The following is a 14,910-nucleotide window of genomic DNA, read 5'->3' on the forward strand; positions in this document are numbered from 1 at the left end:
GAGCTATACTCCACACAGAACTGCAGGGAGTTCCTCAACAATCCACTGAGGGGGAAAATCCCTGGAAGGAAATAAACTGAAACCAACCACAACAAATGACAAACCCAGATAAGCAAAAGAACCAGACAATAAATAAAGAGCAAGCACTTATCTGGAGTAGATGTGGTGTAAAGCAGGATTAAGCAGGCTGGAGATACAAAGAACAACTGACATCCGGCAACAGCCTGCAATCAGACCAGGACTTAAATAAGCAGAGAGTTAGCAAAGGAAACACCCACTGCACAACACACCTGGTCCAAGTCCAAACCATTCCTGGCCACCAGAGGGAGCCTCCCAGCAGCCAAAACATAACTAACATTCACAACAGCAGAATATGTGGCTGCAGCACAGGCAAGTCAAGATGTCATATGACTGAGACAACTATTGACAGATCTTGGTCAACAACAGTTAGAAACTACAAAGAAATTTGAAGACAATCATAGATGTATTGCACTAGCTCAGATGGAAAGAGCTAACCCAAGAACGAAGCATATTGATGTTATATTTCACTTTCTGAATGATCATCAAGAGCAAGAACTTCTGAATTTGGAGTACTGTTCAACTGATGTCATGACCGCAGATATATTTACAAAGGCACGAGCTGCTGAAAGGCATCAAAGCCTCCAGGTCATAACAGGAAATTACTTCATAATGCAGGGGTCCTACCCTCAGTCTTGTATCATGTAAAATCTGTGTCAGGAATCTCTGAGCAATGGCGCTGAGTCGATGGCATAGATGGAGATGGGATTAGTTAACATACAACATGTAACATGTATAACATACAACATGTAAACCCATGCGTCCTTACAAACTGAACATCCACCATGCTGACTCCTGCTCCACTGTCTATAAACACAGAAATATTCTCATCCATGCTATTACGCGGGAGGACGGTTAGAGCAAAACTAATAACAGCTCAACCGTCTCCCAGGGTCCTCTGGGCAGATGACACAGCCACATATGACAAGCGGCCGGGCGGCACAACTTCAGAGGAATGTGAAAATAAAAAACACAATTAGTGGTGTTAGCAGCACACCCACCGAGTACCAGACCTCCCATGTTAATGGTACAGGGAGTTCTGCGGGAAACAGCCCAGTTAGCTTCATTGAGCTGCTACAGTATGACTGGAAGGGTAGGGCAGAAGCGAGATTACTGGCCCTGGCTGTGCCTTGCCGTTTAATCTTGGCACGATGGGCACCGAATGCCTAACCTTGCCTACCACTTCCAGAATCCCACAGCACTGACACACACTATAGTGCTGCAATGACGCTGAGGCTGCACTATGGCTGCACTACTCTACAGAAGCCACAAAGCCAATATAACGCATGTGCAGCCATGGGCATCGTCCAGTGTCTTTTATAGACTAAGCCCTGCCCCAAGCCAGCACCAGATGGCAATGGCGCTGGCCGTGGCCACTCAGGGACCACTCAGGGTCACCAATGACGTCATCGATGATGAATCAGCGGGCGCCGTGTCACCGCTGATGTCATCGACGGCCAATCAGCAGTCGCCTCGTCATCGGTGACATCAGCAATAGCCAATCAGGAGCCGCCGCATCACTGGTGATGTCACGCGTATGCGCAGTAGCGGGAATCCCGCATTTAGAGCCAGTAGAGCGGTAGAGCAAAATAGGGTTTAGCCTCAGAACGAACAAAATCCCTGGACATCTGATGCCTAGCAGCCAAGTGCCTGGAGCGGTGGACAGGTGGTGCAGGAGAGTAGCTGACACCACCGCAGGGGATGAAGACGGGGCAGGAGAAGTTAGAGGCTCAGGAGAACCCCGAACCATGCACCACATCTTCTGTCAGGACAAACCAAGAATTACATGTAGAAGACAAACACACACCTCGATTGCCTACCTCCACACCACTATGGGACAGCTGCATTCCAGATGTTCCTTTTTGTTTAGGAACTGAGGGGCAGACTTCAATAAAATGACCTTTTTTACTACAAAAAACAAACAAACCCCTTTTTTGTTTGCAGGTCTCAGCGGAAACATGCGAAGTAGTGGCTTTCACTAGCTGCATCGGCTCCTCCAAACCCATGACTGATGGATGAGTGTTGGTTCACCCTAAGATCACCTCCTTGGAAGGGGGTGAGAAAAGGTCTCCAGGGAAAGCGGTCTAACCATTCTATCTCAGAGGTATCCATCCTCACAGATGGCTAAAGCACATGGCAGCCTCCAAGGACTCAGGACTCTCATAAATCACCAAAGCATTCTTCATTCTTTTTGACAGGTCCTGACAAAATTGGCTTCTAAGAACTGGGTCATTCCATCTGGTGTTGGTGGCCCACCTGGGAAATTCAAAACAATACATCTCTGCTAGTGATGAGCGAGCATGCTTGTCACTACTCGGTACTCGCACGAGTATCACTGTACTCGGGCTGCTCGGCGGGGACCGAGTAATCTCGCGATACTCGTGCTTTACTCGTGGTCTTCATTTCTGCATGTTGGCGCTCTTTTGAGAGCCAGCCCTCATGCAGGGATTGGCTGGCAGACCACTGCAATGCCACAGCCCTGTTAGTTGTGGAATTGCAGTGATTGGCCGGCCTGCACAGCGTCACCGAGCCTTTATATCGGCCGGCGCGCTGTGCTCTGCTCACAGCTATTCTGACAGTGAGTGTAGGGAGAGTGTCGCTGATTCAGGGAAAGCTTTGCGGCCCTTTATAGCTTTTTCAGTTGCAGGGCTGCAAACAGTGTGACCAAAAGTCCTTCTCAGGACTATTCTAGTTGTATACAGGCAGGCAGGGTATAGCCAGGTCGGCGTACAGTAGCAGAGTCCTTCTCAGGACTATTGTTGCTATATACAGGCAGGGTATAGCCAGGTCTGAATACAGGCTAGTGACCAAAAGAGTCCTTGTCAGGACTATTGTAGCAGTATACAGGCAGGCAGGCAGGCAGGGTAGTGGTGACCGTATACCAGCCTTCATATCTGGGGCTGGTGTACACAGTGTAAAACAGTCCAGATAGTGTCTGACTTGTCTGTACTGTAATTGTCGCTCCCCAAAAAAACCTGTGTTAGGTTATTATTGCGTCCGTGCTTGGTTTTTAAAACCGCACGTGTGTGCCTGTTGGTGGCAGCGTACAGGTGCACTGGTGTGCGTTTACCAAACTATTATATAACGCACAAGTGTAGTGTATAATACACGTCAGTCAGCAGTGGCTGATAGTGTCAGAGTTCTTAATTTTTGCTCCTAAAACCTGTGTTAGGTTATTATTGCGTCCGTGCTTGGTTTTTAAAACCGCACGTGTGTGCCTGTTGGTGGCAGCGTACAGGTGCACTGGTGTGCGTTTACCAAACTATTATATAACGCACAAGTGTAGTGTATAATACACGTCAGTCAGCAGTGGCTGATAGTGTCAGAGTTCTTAATTTTTGCTCCTAAAACCTGTGTTAGGTTATTATTGCGTCCGTGCTTGGTTTTTAAAACCGCACGTGTGTGCCTGTTGGTGGCAGCGTACAGGTGCACTGGTGTGCGTTTACCAAACTATTATATAACGCACAAGTGTAGTGTATAATACACGTCAGTCAGCAGTGGCTGATAGTGTCAGAGTTCTTAATTTTTGCTCCTAAAACCTGTGTTAGGTTATTATTGCGTCCGTGCTTGGTTTTTAAAACCGCACGTGTGTGCCTGTTGGTGGCAGCGTACAGGTGCACTGGTGTGCGTTTACCAAACTATTATATAACGCACAAGTGTAGTGTATAATACACGTCAGTCAGCAGTGGCTGATAGTGTCAGAGTTCTTAATTTTTGCTCCTAAAACCTGTGTTAGGTTATTATTGCGTCCGTGCTTGGTTTTTAAAACCGCACGTGTGTGCCTGTTGGTGGCAGCGTACAGGTGCACTGGTGTGCGTTTACCAAACTATTATATAACGCACAAGTGTAGTGTATAATACACGTCAGTCAGCAGTGGCTGATAGTGTCAGAGTTCTTAATTTTTGCTCCTAAAACCTGTGTTAGGTTATTATTGCGTCCGTGCTTGGTTTTTAAAACCGCACGTGTGTGCCTGTTGGTGGCAGCGTACAGGTGCACTGGTGTGCGTTTACCAAACTATTATATAACGCACAAGTGTAGTGTATAATACACGTCAGTCAGCAGTGGCTGATAGTGTCAGAGTTCTTAATTTTTGCTCCTAAAACCTGTGTTAGGTTATTATTGCGTCCGTGCTTGGTTTTTAAAACCGCACGTGTGTGCCTGTTGGTGGCAGCGTACAGGTGCACTGGTGTGCGTTTACCAAACTATTATATAACGCACAAGTGTAGTGTATAATACACGTCAGTCAGCAGTGGCTGATAGTGTCAGAGTTCTTAATTTTTGCTCCTAAAACCTGTGTTAGGTTATTATTGCGTCCGTGCTTGGTTTTTAAAACCGCACGTGTGTGCCTGTTGGTGGCAGCGTACAGGTGCACTGGTGTGCGTTTACCAAACTATTATATAACGCACAAGTGTAGTGTATAATACACGTCAGTCAGCAGTGGCTGATAGTGTCAGAGTTCTTAATTTTTGCTCCTAAAACCTGTGTTAGGTTATTATTGCGTCCGTGCTTGGTTTTTAAAACCGCACGTGTGTGCCTGTTGGTGGCAGCGTACAGGTGCACTGGTGTGCGTTTACCAAACTATTATATAACGCACAAGTGTAGTGTATAATACACGTCAGTCAGCAGTGGCTGATAGTGTCAGAGTTCTTAATTTTTGCTCCTAAAACCTGTGTTAGGTTATTATTGCGTCCGTGCTTGCATTTAAAAACCGCACGTGTGTGCCTGTCGGTGGCAGCGTACAGGTGCACTTGTGTGCAATTTCCAGAAACTTTGATATAACGCACAAGTAGTGAATATACACGTCAGCAGTGCACAGCATTGCAAAATGCGCAAGGGCATTGGCAAGGAACAAGGAAGTGGACGTGATGGTGGTGCAGGCAGAGGCCGAGGTCGTGGGCAAGCTCTAATTTCGCCACAACAAAGGGCCACATCTAGTCGCTCGCACGTCCTGTCCCAAATTCTTGGGGACCGCAGCAGTACACCGCTCTTGAACCAAGACCAGTGTCAACAGGTTGTTAGTTGGATAGCGGATAATGCTTCCAGTCAGATTGGCACCACCACAAACACTCTGTCTTCCACACGGTCAAGTGTCAGTAGCCGTGATACTGCACCGCACATTTCTGAACCTGATCCTCCTTCCTACCACCAGGCTGAGTACACGTCCTCCTCGGACATTAATGATCCCACACTTGGACACTCGGAAGAGCTGTTCACGTTTCCATTCACACATTCTGGCCTCTCGCCAGCTCATATTGAAGTGGGTCATGAGGAGATCGTCTGTACAGATGGCCAAATATTTGAGCAGCCACGTTCTCACGAAGTTGGCAACGTGTCTCAACAAGTGGTGGACGATGATGAGACACAATTGTCAGCAAGTCAGGAGGAGGAGCAGGGTGCGGAAGAGGAAGACGACGTGGTGGATGATCCAGTAACTGACCCAACCTGGCAGGAGGATATGCAGAGCGAGGACAGCAGTGCACAGGGGGAGGGAGGCGTAGCATCACAACAGGCAGTAAGAAGCAGGGTGGTGGCCCCAGGCAGAAGTCAGGCAACCGTTCCCCGGAACAACACGACGACACAAGGTGCCTGTACAAATGTTAGGTCTTCACGAGTCTGGCAGTTTTTTAAGTTGGATCCAGATGATTCAAAAAAGGCCATTTGCAACACCTGCCGTGCCAGCATCAGCAGGGGTACCAAAACTAGCAGCCTGACCACCACCAGCATGATCAGGCACATGTCAGCCAAGCACCCGACTTTGTGGGAAGTACAACAGAGTCGAGGAGCAGTGCTTGCTGATGTCACTGCTACGTCTTCGCTGGTTGTGCATGCGAGCCAATCCTCTGTCCATGCTGCTTGCGAACAAGCCTCCTCCACTCCTGCACCTGCAGTTGCCTACGCCGAAAGAACACCATCATCAAGCACGTCCTTGTCCCAGCGCAGCGTTCAGTTATCCATTCAGCAAACCTTTGAACGCAGGCGCAAATACACTGCCAACACCCCACATGCCACAGTTCTAAATGCTAACATTTCGCGACTGCTTGCGCTGGAAATGTTGCCTTTTAGGCTGGTGGAGACAGAAGCATTCCGTGACCTGATGGCGGCAGCTGTCCCACGTTACTCGGTCCCCAGCCGCCACTATTTCTCCCGGTGTGCCGTCCCCGCGTTGCATAACCACGTGTCACAAAACATCACACGTGCCCTGAACAACGCTGTTTCACCCAAGGTCCACCTAACCACAGACACGTGGACAAGTGCTTGTGGGCAAGGCCGCTACATCTCGTTGACGGCACACTGGGTTAATATTGTGGAAGCTGGGACCCAGTCTGAGCGAGGGACGCAACACGTCCTTCCCACACCAAGGTTTGCAGGCCCTACCTCAGTCAGTGTTTCACCCACACTCTACAGCTCCGGAATGTCATGCTCTTCAGCCTCCTCCTCCTCCTGCGCATCCTCATCCACTGTGCCCTCCACACCAGTCACAAGCTGGAAGCACTGCAGCACTGCCTCGGCGAAGCGGCAACAGGCTGTGCTGAAGCTAATCTGCATAGGTGACAAACCCCACAATGCAGAAGAGCTGTGGACAGCTCTGAAACAGCAGGCAGATCACTGGCTCACACCTCTGAACCTAAAGCCAGGAAAGGTCGTTTGTGACAATGGCCGGAACCTGGTGGCGGCTTTGAGGCGAGGCCAGCTGACACATGTTCCATGCGTGGCCCATGTGCTCAACCTCGTGGTTCAGCGGTTTATAAAGTCATACCCAGAGCTGTCTGATCTGCTGGTAAAAGTTCGCCGCCTGTCTGCACATTTTCGAAAGTCACCTACTGCTTCAGCCGGCCTTGCCGGCTTTCAGCGCCGTTTGCATCTTCCGGCTCACAGACTGGTGTGTGATGTCCCCACGCGTTGGAATTCAACTCTGCACATGTTGGTCAGGATATGTGAGCAGAAGAGGGCAGTTGTTGAGTACCTGCATCACCTAAGCCGTCGGGAAATGGGTCAAACTCCACACATAACACCTGAGGAGTGGAGATGGATGTCAGACCTATGTACCATCCTCCAAAACTTTGAGGACTCCACCAAGATGGTGAGTGGTGATGACGCCATTATTAGCGTCACCATACCGCTACTCTGCCTTCTAAAACGGTCCCTGCTGAAAAACAAACATGATGCATTGCAGGCGGAGCGCGATGAGTTGCAGCAAGAAACAGTAGTGGGTGTGGGTGATAACACACAGCCCAGCCTCGTCTCATCACAACGTGCAGTGGAGGACTATGACGAGGAGGAGGATGAAGACATGGAGCAACTCTCCGGCCAAATTGAGGATATGACATGCACACCAGTCATATCCTCGATTCAGCGTGGCTGGCCAGAGGACAGGGTAGATGAGGAGGAGGAGGAGGAGGAGGAGGAGGAGGAGGAGGACAGCATGTTCAGTCATCTTGTTGGTCAGGCTACTGAAGTCCTGGCTGTTAAGAGTCTGGCGCACATGGCTGACTTTATGGTAAGCTGCCTGTCTCGTGACCCTCGCGTTAAGAACATCTTGGCCGACAATCATTACTGGTTGGTAACACTGTTAGACCCACGCTACAAGGAGAACTTTTTGTCTCTTATTCCCGTGGAGGAGAGGTCAACCAAAATGCAGCAGTTTCGGAAGGCCATACTCACGGAAGTAGGCAAAGCATTCCCCTCACAAAACGCTAGCGGCATAGGTCAGGAATCAGTGGACAACCGAGGCGTACAGCCGAGAGAGGCACAAGTCCAATCCGCCAGAGGTAGGGGAACAGTCTTTAAGATGTGGGACAGTTTTCTCAGCCCCTCACGTACCACAGCCCCTGAGGTGCGGGGTAGTGCCACAAGAAATCCTAAGTTTGCCCAGATGCTGAAGGAGTACCTTGCAGATCGAACAACTGTACTCCGACATTCCTCTGTGCCTTACAATTATTGGGTATCCAAGCTGGACACGTGGCATGAATTGGCTCTCTACGCCTTGGAAGTCCTGGCCTGCCCTGCTGCTAGCGTTTTGTCAGAGCGTGTTTTTAGTGCCGCAGGTGGAATCATTACAGATAAACGCACCCGCCTGTCAACTGAAAATGCTGACAGGCTGACTCTGATAAAGATGAACAAGGGTTGGATTGGGCCAGACTTCACCACACCACCAGCAAATGAGAGCGGAGTGTAAAGTTTGCCATGTACCTCCACTCACCCATGGGTACACTTCTCGACTTTGGATAATCGCTGGACTGCTCCTCCTTCTCCTCATGCGCCATCATGATGACCGTTACAATAGTTAGGTCTTTGTTTCAGGTATACCCCCAGTGGTAAATTTTTTCGCCCATTCTTTGCAGAATGGACATTACAACGACAGGAGACCCGCTCCTTTGCAATGGGAACAATGTTTTGAGGCCCTCATGCACGTCTCTACCCAGGGATAACGTGGAGCCTCCCAATTTTTGGCTGCCCTGGCAAAGGGCTATACTGAAATAGACCCACTTCCTTACAATGGGCACTTCAGGTTTACAGGCCATCATGCACGTCTCTATCCAGGGACAATGTGGAGCCTCCCAATTTTTGGCTGCCCTGGCAAAGGGCTATACTAAAATAGACCCACTTCCTTACAATGGGCACTTCAGGTTTACAGGCCATCATGCACGTCTCTATCCAGGGACAATGTGGAGCCTCCCAATTTTTGGCTGCCCTGGCAAAGGGCTATACTAAAATAGACCCACTTCCTTACAATGGGCACTTCAGGTTTACAGGCCATCATGCACGTCTCTATCCAGGGACAATGTGGAGCCTCCCAATTTTTGGCTGCCCTGGCAAAGGGCTATACTAAAATAGACCCACTTCCTTACAATGGGCACTTCAGGTTTACAGGCCATCATGCACGTCTCTATCCAGGGACAATGTGGAGCCTCCCAATTTTTGGCTGCCCTGGCAAAGGGCTATACTGAAATAGACCCACTTCCTTACAATGGGCACTTCAGGTTTACAGGCCATCATGCACGTCTCTATCCAGGGACAATGTGGAGCCTCCCAATTTTTGGCTGCCCTGGCAAAGGGCTATACTAAAATAGACCCACTTCCTTACAATGGGCACTTCAGGTTTACAGGCCATCATGCACGTCTCTATCCAGGGACAATGTGGAGCCTCCCAATTTTTGGCTGCCCTGGCAAAGGGCTATACTAAAATAGACCCACTTCCTTACAATGGGCACTTCAGGTTTACAGGCCATCATGCACGTCTCTATCCAGGGACAATGTGGAGCCTCCCAATTTTTGGCTGCCCTGGCAAAGGGCTATACTGAAATAGACCCACTTCCTTACAATGGGCACTTCAGGTTTACAGGCCATCATGCACGTCTCTATCCAGGGACAATGTGGAGCCTCCCAATTTTTGGCTGCCCTGGCAAAGGGCTATACTAAAATAGACCCACTTCCTTACAATGGGCACTTCAGGTTTACAGGCCATCATGCACGTCTCTATCCAGGGACAATGTGGAGCCTCCCAATTTTTGGCTGCCCTGGCAAAGGGCTATACTAAAATAGACCCACTTCCTTACAATGGGCACTTCAGGTTTACAGGCCATCATGCACGTCTCTATCCAGGGACAATGTGGAGCCTCCCAATTTTTGGCTGCCCTGGCAAAGGGCTATACTAAAATAGACCCACTTCCTTACAATGGGCACTTCAGGTTTACAGGCCATCATGCACGTCTCTATCCAGGGACATTGGTGAACCTCACAATTTTGGACTGCCCTGGCAAAGGAAAATACTACAAAGACTCACTTCCTCAAAATGGGCACATTAGACTCAAGAGGCCTTCATGTACGTCTCTTCTCAGGGACATCGGAGTGCCACACAATGTTTTCACGTAAAATCTTTCATGTATTAATCTCAAAAAGTAACATACACCAGCTCTATCTCACTATTGGGTATGTGCCCTTAACATTTCCGCCATGAAAAATCATTTTGGGGTCATTTTGGAAGGTTTTCTGGTGAGTCCGTAAAAATGGCGTAAAACGCGGACAAAATTGTTCACAGCTGTGACTTTTGAGTGATAAATGCTTCAAGGGGTCTTCCCCATGCTGTTGCCATGTCATTTGAGCACTCTTCTGAGACTTTTGTGCCATTTTTAGGGTTTCTCCATGCTGCCGGGAGGTCATTTCACAAAAATACTCGGGTCTCCCATAGGATAACATTGGGCTCGTTGCTCGGGCCGAGTACACGAGTATCTTGGGAGGCTCGGCCCGAGCTTCGAGCACCCGAGCTTTTTAGTACTCGCTCATCACTAATCTCTGCTAATCGGTCCCCTGATGGAGGAGATGCAACCTGGACCCAGCCAAGGAGACTTGGTCAGGATCATCATAGAAAAGACCTAAGGTCTCAAAATAATCCATCCACCAACTGGAGGTAACCAGATCCATGTTGCAAAGAGAAAGCCCAGGATTAAAGATCAACCTGCAACAGCAAGATCACAATTAGAGATAAGCAAACCTTTCAAAGTTTCGTTCACCAAACCTTACCGAACAAACGCTATGTTCGCCAAACCGAACGTCGAACATTTTCGAACCCGATTAGATTTAATGGGAGGCCAAACAGGCAGAGAAAACACCTTTAAGGGGGCTTTACACGCAACGACATCACTAACGAGATGTCGTTTTGGTCACGGAGTTCGTGACGCACATCCGGCCTCGTTAGCAACGTCGTTGTGTGTGAAACGTACGAACGACTGCTAACGATCAAAATTACTCACCTATTCATTGATCGTTGACACGTCGTTCTAATCCCAAATATCGTTGCTGTTGCAGGACACTGGTTGTTCGTTGTTCCTGAGGCAGCACACATCGCTACGTGTGACACCCCAGGAACGAGGAACAACACCTTACCTGCGTCCTCCAGCAATGAAGTGGGCATAAGTTTCTTTCGGTTGCTCTCTGCCCCTCCGCTTTAATTGGACGGCTGCCGTGTGATGTCACACGAACCGCCCCCTTAGAAAGGAGGTGATTCGCCGGCCACAGCGACATTGCTGGGAAGGTAAGTCCGTGTGACAGGTCCTAGCGATGTTGTGCGCCACAGGCAACAATTTGCCCGTGACGCACAACCGACGGGGGCGGGTGCTTTTAACAGCGACATTGCTAGCTATGTCGCTGCGTGTAAAGCAGCCTTTAGGAGGGACAAAAAGCTTCCAAAACCGCAAAAATACATTTCACAGTGCAGCACCACTGTGTTGGCAAAGCCATTCCTAGAATATTGACATAAGAATTATAGAGGTGACTGAGAGACATGTATAGGGCTGGTGCCCCCATACTCATGAAAGTACAGACAAGACACAACTTGGAATCTTGACATTTAAAAACCATTCAGGCAGACAGCAGGACGGTGGCATCAATTGCCTCCATCCCTTAATTTCCACCATAGTGTTTTTGCACAGCATGGAATTATGGTTCACGCAACACACAGGATGTGGGCTGGCATTTTAATTTTAAGAAGTGAGCACACAGTGACCATGTCTTCTGCAGCAGTGCATCTGTGATGCCCTGGTCGGGCCAGGTAGTCACAAATAGGACCCCGCATTACACCTGTCCCTCATAGGTAACATACAGCCAAACATTTAAACCCTAGTCACCCCCATCAGGGCTTGATGGACACACCAGGGGGCGGAACCAGGCGGTTGGAAGACGCCCACCGAGGAGTTCAGAGAGCCTGAGGAGGGAAAGTAAACAGTTCAGTTTCAGAGTTCAAGTTGGAGAGGTGTGTGGGCTGGAGCTGTGTGCAGCTCCAGTATAGGAGAGAACCCAATTTGAGCAGGTGCCAGGGTATAAGCCCTGGTACCTCTGGCTAGGAGGCAGATGGTGGTCTCCGTCTGCAGGAGTCAGGAACACGGCTCGGTGGAACTGAGGTGGACCGGGACAGGGTTGTAGCCCGCCGGTACTGACCCGGGAACCGACTCGAAAACCAAAGTGCAAAGGGGGGTACTCAGACCCTGAAGCTAGGTCCAGAAGGGGCTAGCTAACTAACTGATTGCGGCCAGGACTAGAGGTCCTGTCCCACCCAAAGTCCTGACTGAAGGCAACAGCCCAACGAGGGGGATAAGCAGCCACCGCCACGGCTCAGAGATCCCACGGGCCAGTGTCTGCGCGCCAAGGGCTCCTTAGGCAACCACAAGCCGGGAGCAGACTCCTGAAGTTGCAAGCACAGGCAGTCCACCATCCAACACAGGTGCGGGAGAAAGACAGAGACCACCAGCCGGGTGGGGGACCAGACTGCAGCCGGCTGCGGGCACCGACCACCATCACCTTGGTTTACCAGAGACTTGTGTGTTTACTAATAGTGAGTACAACACCACCCTCCGGTCGCCCATCTCCCTGCACCGCCAAACACCCCCAACGGGTCCTGGGGCCACCATCCCTGCCCACGGAGGGGTTAACAGCTTGCTGCCAAACATCTCCCCCGGGTACCCCGTAACTGCAGCGGTGGTGTCCACCTTCACCACATCCCGTGGGTGGCGTCACGAACTTAACACGGCTCCGGCCGTACATCTATATCCCCAAACCACAACCCCCCTTTCAGTTGAAGTGACCGCGAGACCCCCGGGTCCGGAGACCCTCGAGCCACCCACTGAAGGTCCGGATCCGAGCAGCTCGGCTGCCGAGCACTGGGCGGTACACCTCAATTTCTGGCGTCACGAACAGGATGCTTACCCATCCACTTACCTTGTGGAAGTGCACCTTGTATTGAAGCCAGCGGTGATCCGTTGCAAAATTTTCAGAATCCGCCATCTTGTCACCATCTTGTTGGCGTGAAAGTTCCCACCCAAGGTCTCCTTCCACGAGAAAGGGCACGAAGCTTAAGCCCCGCCCCTGGGAACACGGCCGTAAAGAAAAGTCGGAAGTCGAAAAACGAAACTTACCGGCCGGCTAGTGGAGTGCCGCGAAAAGAGCGAGGGGGAGCAGATGGAGGATGTCTGCTCCTAGACCCGATGCCGGCCCCGCACCGACCGCTGGAGCGGCAGCGCCCGCAGGGAAAGCAGCTGGTGAGGAATCTGCAGCTCCCGCTCCGGTCGCAGGAGTGGCGGACCACGAGGTTCCGGTGGTGACTCCCCATACAGCAGCTGACGGTGACCCGCCTGCCGCGGGAAGGATGTCGGCTCCGGCAGTCCACCCGGCTGTGACGGGAGTGGTGCCCGACTAAGATGACATCTTAGCTACCAGCCCGGAATTTGATGAGACGGATGGCAGCGGCTCGGAGGGAGATACGGAGTCCATCTTGGACGATGAGGCCCCAATAGTCGTCGGGGATATGATGATAGCAGTCTGCAGGTACTGTAGGCAGCTGGGGCACTTTGCAGATATGTGCCCTGAGAATGGCTGGCCTTGAAGGGGCCGGAGACTGCCGCAAGTTTTAAAGTTGACGTTCCCGTTTTAAAGTTAAATAGAGACAAGGCCGAGAACTTGCAGGCCATCCAAAAAACTATTGGGCCTTGTAAATAGTCCCTGGACCACCCTTTTCACCGTCCTGCAGTCTCCGGAGAGGCTGGTTGGAGGAATGGCCTGCAGGAAATTGTAGGCCGAGGTCCTGTCACTATTGAGACCGGTGGGGGTCCCCTGAACGTTGGGCCTCTGACAGAGACTGCCGGGTAAGGAACTTATTACCCGGCCTATGTGGGCAACACCCGGACCCGAACTCATTTCCTGAACTGGGAAAAAGAGGTGCTGACCTGGTTTTTAGAGGCAGCATCAGGGCTAAGTTTGCTTGGGTGGGCAAAAGTGAAAAGGACCCGGTCCCGTCCCATTCCCGGTTAATAAAAATGTTTTATTATGTAACGTTTAAGCAAACTGCCTCCCTTCACAGGGATGAAACAAACCCTTCATGAATGTAAATATGCTAGTATAATTGTACATGTGTTTTATCTTTTTCAGTTCAAAAGCAAAATAAACCGGTGGTGGTCGGACAGCCCGCTGACGGTCTGTGGTTAACCAAGCGGGAGTGTGATGCCCTGGCCGGGCCAGGTAGTCACAAATAGGGCCCCGCATTACATCTGTCCCTCATAGGTAACACACAGCCAAACACTTAAACCCTAGTCCCCCCCCTCAGGGCTTGATGAACACACCAGTGGCGGAACCAGGCGGTTGGAAGACGCCCACCGAGGAGTTCAGAGAGCCTGAGGCGGGAAAGTAAACAGTTCAGTTTCAGAGTTCAAGTTGGAGAGGTGTGTGGGCTGGAGCTGTGTGCAGCTTCAGCATAGGAGAGAACCCAATTTGAGCAGGTGCCGGGGTAGGAGCCCTGGTACCTCTGGCTACGAGGCAGACGGCGGTCTCCGTCTGCAGGAGCCGGGAAGACGGCTCGGTGGAACCGAGGTGGACCGGGACAGGGTTGTAGACCGCCGGTACCGACCCGGGGAACCGACTCGGAAACCGGAGCACAAAGGGGGGTACTCAGACCCTGAAGCTAGGTCCAGAAGCTACTGGGGGCTAGCTAATTAACTGATTGAGGCCAGGACTAGAGGTCCTGTTCCACCCAAAGTCCCGACTGAAGGCAACAGCCCAATGAGGGGGATAAGCAGCCACCGCCACGGCCCACAGATCCCACGGGCCAGCGTCTGTGGGCAAAGGGCTCCTTAGGCAACCACAAGCCGGGAGCAGATTCCTGAAGTTGCAAGCACAGGCAGTCCACCATCCAACACAGGTGCGGGAGAAAGACAGAGACCACCAGCCGGGTGGGGGACCAGACTGCAGGCGGCTGCGGGCACCAACCACTATCACCTTGGTTTACCAGAGACTCGTGTGTTTACTAATAGTGAGTACAACAACACCCTCCGGTCGCCCATCTCCCTG

The sequence above is a fragment of the Anomaloglossus baeobatrachus genome, chromosome 4 (assembly GCF_048569485.1).
Source record: "Anomaloglossus baeobatrachus isolate aAnoBae1 chromosome 4, aAnoBae1.hap1, whole genome shotgun sequence".
Lineage (NCBI taxonomy): Eukaryota > Metazoa > Chordata > Amphibia > Anura > Aromobatidae > Anomaloglossus > Anomaloglossus baeobatrachus.